Here is a 7,427-nt window from a genome sequence, read left to right as displayed (position 1 = left end):
AAAAAAACTGAAATTAATTGCTATGAGAAAAATTCAATTAATGCAAAAATTATTGTAAATTAAAATACATGTGCATACATAATAAATATTTCTTAAGAAAAAACTTGATGCAAAAGTAAAAATAAATAAAAAAGATATTGCTTATGAGAAATAAAATAGAGTTTTTTTTTCTTTTAATTGTAATCGAATAATTGCTTCTAAATAAAATATTTGCATACCAACTAAAAGCCAATATAAATAAATAAATTGATAAAATTAACACCGTAATTTTACCGCGAATATTCGCTGCACTTGCAAATAATTGTAAACAAGCTTTTCTCCAATATGCCTACACGCCAATTCGTCTTGCTCATTTGACGTGGTCAGGCGTGATACGAAGACTATGAAGAAAGCAGAAAGGAAATAACGAAAGCACGCCAATGTATTGGTGCGTCATTGAGGAGAGAAATTCATAGCCTGCCAGCTGACGAGCGGCGACCCAGCTCCAGGCGTTGACGAAGTGCTGAGGCAAATAACTAACTACAAAACTGCTACGGGCGTAAATACATATACATACGTAGATATTTATATGCATACGCAAAGTTAAGCAACAATGTTTGCAGATACATTGAGATAAGTGTTTGTTTGTATGTCTGTAATTATATGACTGAATACTCACTTATAAAATGTCTGAGATACGGCTAATTTAAATAATCACTGTTCTTTGTTGGATGCTAGTTTTCCACTCTTCTTCGATGTTGTTGTTACTGTTGTTGTCTTACGTATTGAATGCTGTAAACGTCACCAAAACAGACGACGCACAAAACAAAATTGAAAATCGGTGTTAAAAAACAAAAAACGAAAATCGGAAAATTGGCGTATATTTTCGGGCAGACAATGGCGAGAAAACATGAAAATGCGAAAATTTTAGCAAACAGCTGGCAACGTGCGCTTTTTACTCTTTTAATTTTAAAATATATATTTTTTTGCTTTAACTTCCTAATTTAATTTATTGAATTTTCGGCACTAAATGGAGTGGCGTTGTGCGCGACTTTGTCTAAAACAAGCGACCATTCGACTGACTTTATCGCTGAATCCGTTATTATTAATTATGACAAATGGCATATGTGCCGTCGACGCCGACCTAGCGATAACGCAATGCGGTGGGTGTAGCGCACAAACAAAGGAAGAACGACAGCAAAAACAAAAAAAAAAAAAAAAAAAAAAAAAAAAAAAAAAAAAATAAAAAAAAAAAAAAAAAAAAAAAAAAAAAAAAAAAAAAACGAAAATAAAAAAATATTTCAAAGTCCAAAATAATGAAAAAATTTTCCAAAAGTGGCTATGACGAAATTACACAACTGCGCAAATAGACAATTTTCGCGTTGACTTTGTGCCGAAATCGCGCTGCTTTTTTCACAAATTTTTTGTTTCAATTTTTATTTTCATGCACTTTGCAAAACACTTGTGTTGGTAACATATGCATTTGATTTTCAAGCAATTTACAACTCAATTCTTCTTTATAATTTTTTTTTATATACAAAATAAAAACTTTATTATTTTTCAATATTATTAATTTTTTTATTAAAAAAATTTGCTTCTTAGCAAAACATTAATTTTCACACTCACTTTAATTTTACTATTTAATTTTCTGCGCACAAACTTGTTTGGCTTTTCGCTGGATTTAATAATTTTTACTGCTTCTTCTGCTTCGTTATTTTCGTAGCTCCACGTTGGCAATTTTGCGGTATTTTTTTCTAATTAGTTACTACTTTTTTTTTGATTTTTTTTCTTCATACAAAAATATATTACTCGCTGTTAAGCGTTCTATGCCGTTTCTGCAATCGCGTTTGCATATGTATATGTGCGCGAGTACGTGTGTAAGTGTATGTGTGTCGGAGGAAGTTTACTTGCCGCGTTGGTAGTGTAGCAAGCGTTTGGAGCGACAATGGCGTTGGTGGTGGTGAATGGTAGTAGCGGTGACGACGACGGCGGCGGCGACGGAGGCAAATAATTCTGACTACGAATAATGAGAAAACACGGCGACTACGGAGACCACAACAACCCTACAGCAGCTGATGTCAATGAAGACTGATGAAAACATACCCAGGCCGCAATCAGCCGGTCGTCGGAGCGTAAGCCACTGCAACAATGCTGTTTTGGCTCTGAGAGTCACATGCCACAGTTAATATAATTTTCGTTCTCTAGCTACTCATACTCTTCATTTACGCTCTTAAACGTCTTGCAGCTCTTGATTTTGTGAAAATATTATCAGCGCAGAGTTGCCAATGAAGCATGGTAGGGCACTTTTTGGAGATTTATTTTGTATTGTTTGTTTAGTTTATCAAAATTTTTTAACTATGAAACATATTGGAATAGTAGAAAAAAATTTCAATGAACATTGGAATATCAGTTATGAAAAAAGATCCTGAGATATTCAGATTTTTGTGGGGAAACTAAAATCCATAAGATTTCTATCTACTGAGATAATTGTGTAGACCAGGTCGAAATTGAGTCGAATAGTTATGAATATGTCAAAAAAAGAAATCCGATTGACTGTAATTTAAAAATATCGAGTGAATTTCCATAAACAATAATAAATTTGGTAAAATATGTTTAAATTTAAAGCAGAAAAGTATTCTTAGTATCATAATATAAAAATTGAGATCGATGCTTTAAATCCTGAAAAAATTCAAGTTCAAGAATACTAATAGTTTTAACCAATTAAATGTTTCAGGGTCTTAAAGTTTACTTTAAGAAAAAAAGGCACCCAGGAAGAACCAGATAATAACAGTTTTTATTGTAATTTCTCGTCAACCATAAGCTTACTTATATACACAAGGTGGTCAAATTTGGTCTGAATGAGGTCTATGAGGGCGTAAATGGCTTGCCTTGGTAAAACCATTTTCCTGTTCGTATGAAGTTGGATCTCCCTACTTCAAACAGTGTGTATTCACAGCTGTTTGTTTACGACACGAAAGGTTTGTCTGGATATTTACCATGAAAAATATTAATAAATTGCTGGCTTCAAAGCTTGTGAATAAGTATAATGCGGTCATCGAATACTTGCTTCATAACAGTCGTGTAGCAACTCCTGTTAAAAAAAATCAACGAAAAAGTCGAAGAAACAGTGCTCGAAAATCGTCGTGTTCGCTTTAGGGAGATACGCTCTTTTGCCAGGAATTTTAAACCTCTTCTTTTTTTCCATTTAATGATGGCAACTCTGTCATCTCGTGCGTCTGATTCGTCTTTAGTTGTGAGGAAATTTCTGTCGACGTGTGCGCCTTTTAATTACAAAAACAAAAATAAAAGAACTTACAGTTGTTTTGCGCTTTGTTCTTCCGTTTCTATTATTTATTGTTCTGCTTTTAAGCTCAAGCGCCGGCATCGAAAAGTATCGGCATGACAGCTTCATAAATTGCAAATTTAAAGTTAGAAAAATATACAATAAACATAAAATAAATAACACCACAATTGCATAAAAAGCACTAAATGTGACATACATACATACCGATAGAACCACCGATAACATGAACATACGCGCCACATAGTTAAGCGCCTATTAAGTTTTTAAGCACATAAACACAAACATAGATGCATAAGTATGCGTGCATTTGCGCTGTCGTCAATTTTCTAATATATTTGCATTTAAATTCTAATTTCGTTGTTCCCCTTTTTGTTGGCTTTTCGCCGCTTATCTGGTTCGTGACATTTGGCAAGTGGTACTAAGTATCCAAGTCCATATTGTGCTCGTTTTATTGCTATTTATTTATTTMAAAATATATTTTTTTCATTTATTCGCCTTTAACTGCACACGCACACACACTTCACTTGTGCTTTATGACTTTTTATTTTATGTTTTTGTTGTTGTCGTTGTCGTTCTCTATTGCGGCTAGCAATTTACTAGTTGGTTATTTTGTTGTGCTATTTCTCAAGCAGCGGCGAACTATTATAATAGAAATATTTGTATAGTCGCCGCTCTCTGCGTCTGACGAAAGAGCGGCCATGGCATAAGAGCCGATGTCGTAGACGTGATAGACTGCGGCTTTTATCAGAATTTGTTTGCTTTTCGTGTGAGCGCAATGAAATTAGTTTTATGTGCGTATGTATGGCTGGATGTGTGCGTGTGTGTTTGAGAGAGCGCCAATCGTCGATGTGGCAGATTGAGTCAGCCCAGTGCCACCCAGTTTGGGCACAGTGGAGTAGTTAGTTCAATACTTTAATAATAATGCTATCTTTACATATAAATTTCAAAAAACAAAAAAAAAAACTTATAAAAAGAATGTTTTGCAGCTCTATTAGCCAATTTAAGTGCCCTCAAAAGTATGCTATAATATTTATAATAATTAAAACTGCAAACTCAAGTTTATAGAGTATATATTGGATTAACGAACTAACTTCTTTTGAGATCTTACTCATGGTATAACAATAAAATCTTCGAAGAAGGAATAAATTGCTGGAAATTAAAAGGTGTGCTCGAAAGTATGCTATTTTATTTGTAAGTATATCAAAACTCTCAAATATTACAAAAATACTTTTATGTAAAAAAACACCAACAAAAGTAAGTTTTTAACTTAATTGGAATGAGTTCGGTTAGAACTTTATATTTCGGGATTTGGCAACTCCAGTATTGTAATCTGGATACTCACACCTATATCGTAAGTTTTGATATTTTTGATGCTAGAGGAACGTTTTGACATACCAGCAATATTTGTGTTGTTTATAGTTACTTAAAATATTTATTTCTACTAAAAAATATATTATTACAGTAACAGCGCTCCGATGAGCTGAATTATTGGCGATGAAGCTTCATCAAAGATCAGATGTTATGGTGAATCCAATCGAGGTCGCAGATCGCTTGAAGGCGAATTTCGTGCAAGTCCTCCAAAAGCAGCCCTTGATCGGGAGATACACTTCTCTATACGACATGACCGATTTATACGTATTAACTCTCGAGAATAGTAGTGCACAGTATGGGTAATTCAACAACATCTGTTCGAGCATAAATCACGTTCAAGCGAATGCTTGTCTGTTTTTGTAGAAAAACTGAACTTGTCGGAACCATATCACTAGAACAACGCAGAATAGTAAATTCTGAGTGGTAAACAACCATTTTTGTGCCAGTTGGCTCCTAGAAATCAGGTAAACCAATCATTGAAAACGGATCAGTCATCACTATGACAAAGCGAGCTCTCATACATCGACTGAACAAACTACATTTTTGAGCATTTAAAAAATCGTTTTGATGAGTAATCCACCATAAAGTTTTGAATTGCCACCGAGTGACTTCTTTTGATTTATTTTTTATTACCATTCTAAAAAAAAAAAAAATAAATTAAGAGGACAACGATTTTTGACACGTGAAGAGGCGGTTTTGGAGATACCTGAAACAGGTGGCAAAAGTGCTTTGAGAATTGGTTCAAACGCATGTAATAATCTTAATGAAGAATATTTGGAAAAACAATAAATCGATTTTTTATGGGTAATATTTGTTTTTCCTTTCTAGTCCCGAAATATAAAAATCAAACTTCATAATAGAGCACTGAACTGGATCAGACACATGGTTATACCTCATCAGGAAAGTACCTTTCAAAATACCTTGCTCCGACTATTGTCAATATAATAAGAGTTGTCTGGGATTTATTTAAGAAGATATTATTCAAGAAGATATCATATAAACTATTATCGCGACGTAGATTTTTTAAGTTTGAATTTCATTTTATTTTAATTCTCTGAGCAGGAAAAGTTGATTTATTTTTTAAATATTTTCATGACCAAATAAATTGTGTCGAATATTTGTTCGTAAAATAATTAAAGGAAATCGATGAACAAGACTACGAAATACCGGATGTTTTTCAGCAATACATACATATTTTGAGGCGTAAAAACGCTGACATTTTGAAATTGGAAAAGAAAAATATGACGACTTGAAAAGCACGTTGGAAAAGGACTTCAGTGATAATTCTTTAGCGCGATGGAAATGTCTTGATTTGTAAAAGTTATTGAGGATGGCCATCAACATAAACTGATGATCTTGAGAATCGATATTAAGAGTCAGAGATCTTATTCAATATTTTCGCAAACCAACGTCAAATCATTCTCTGTGAAAGAATGTTTTTCGACTATCAAGATGACGAGAAACGTATTATTACCGGTGAAAAGGTGGGCCGAAGCTGAAAAAACCAAGTCATGGCAGGCCAAAAATGAAGGTTATGTTGACATTTTTCTTTGATTATCGAGAATGTCGTGTAGTCCGAATTCCTTGCACCTGGCCAAACTGTCAACAAAGAATACCATTTGAGTTTCTTATGTCATTTGTGCGAAGCTATTCGTAAAAAGAGACCGGAATTATGAGTTAACAACTCTTGAGGTTTGTACAGCGATAACGTAACTTTGCATACTGCATTGATTCTTGGTGAGTTTTTCACAAAATTTTCAACCAATATCGGGTTGCAATCACCATGTGCGAAGAGTTTAGGTCCGTGTGACTTCTGGCTATTCAGTAAACTCAACGCTCCGGAAGAAACGTTTTGAGTCAATTGGAGACATTAAACGTAAGTTGGTACGGACATTGAAAGATACATATTTCGTAAATTTACTTTAATGACTGGTTTGAGGATTGGAAAAATGTTGAAACAAGTGTATTGGAACAATTGTATTAGGCCCAAGGGGAATTACTTTCAGTAGGAATTACTTTCAGTAGGACCACACCGATTTTGAAGCATAAGTCAAGAATTTTAAAATTATGAACAAAGTGTTACTATTTTTTGTTCATGGTAGTAAAGTGTGTGTGTGTGTGTGTATGTGCGTGTGAGTATGAACACATTTAAGCTAATAAGAGAGCATCAGCGCACAAAAATTAGCTGGAAACAAAAAGTTGAACGAAAGTTTCAATATGTACATAAGTATTATAAATATATATACTATATACACACATTTGAATGAATGCATATATAGACTTATTCATATGTACATAAATATGTTAGTAGCCACATTCAAAGTAAATGTAGTGGAAGCAGCAAAATCAAAATTAATCATAAAAGAATGAATTCACTATTAGAAGCTGATGATTGAGTAAACAGCAAAGCGGCATAATGCGCCTACATGCATACTTACATATGTATATGCATACATCCATACATACACACAATTATATACATGAACACATCTATTATTTATGCGTATGTTTGTTGTATGCACAGCATGTAAGCATGCCGGTTGAGTCCGGTAGTTGTTTATACCAAAAATAAACTGATAATGTAAAAATAATTGTGAATTGAGTGAAAAAGCAGCCACACATAGTCACAGACATACTATAAAATAGCTGAGTGATAATAGCTAAAAATGCCATGTGGCACACACATACATATATACTATACATACATGGTAAACAATGCAGGGTGTAAAATTCATGGAAAATGAAAAATAATAATTATTAAAAATGATATTAA

General features: G+C 33.5%; 1 protein-coding gene and 1 long non-coding RNA gene across 9 annotated transcripts in view; both read right to left on the bottom strand.

Annotated features, from left to right (window-relative positions):
- The window catches only part of LOC108976793, a 28,791-nt gene extending 26,702 nt beyond the window's left edge, over positions 1–2,089 (bottom strand). Inside the window, exons 1-2 of the long non-coding RNA XR_001993985.1 lie at positions 1,606–2,089; positions 659–771 (exon numbers count right to left, since the gene is read on the bottom strand). This is a non-coding gene — a long non-coding RNA (uncharacterized LOC108976793). The remainder of the gene's footprint in view (positions 1–658; positions 772–1,605) is intronic.
- The window catches only part of LOC108976791 (protein alan shepard), a 536,538-nt gene that overhangs the window by 77,025 nt on the left and 452,086 nt on the right, over positions 1–7,427 (bottom strand). The gene's annotated exons all lie outside the window — the stretch shown is intronic.

Source organism: Bactrocera latifrons, unplaced genomic scaffold, assembly GCF_001853355.1.
Source record: "Bactrocera latifrons isolate USDA-ARS-PBARC rearing strain unplaced genomic scaffold, ASM185335v1 scaffold_8, whole genome shotgun sequence".
In the NCBI taxonomy this organism is placed as follows: domain Eukaryota; kingdom Metazoa; phylum Arthropoda; class Insecta; order Diptera; family Tephritidae; genus Bactrocera; species Bactrocera latifrons.
The sequence above is the reverse complement of the archived record's forward strand: the minus strand, read 5'-3'. Positions and strand labels throughout refer to the sequence as shown.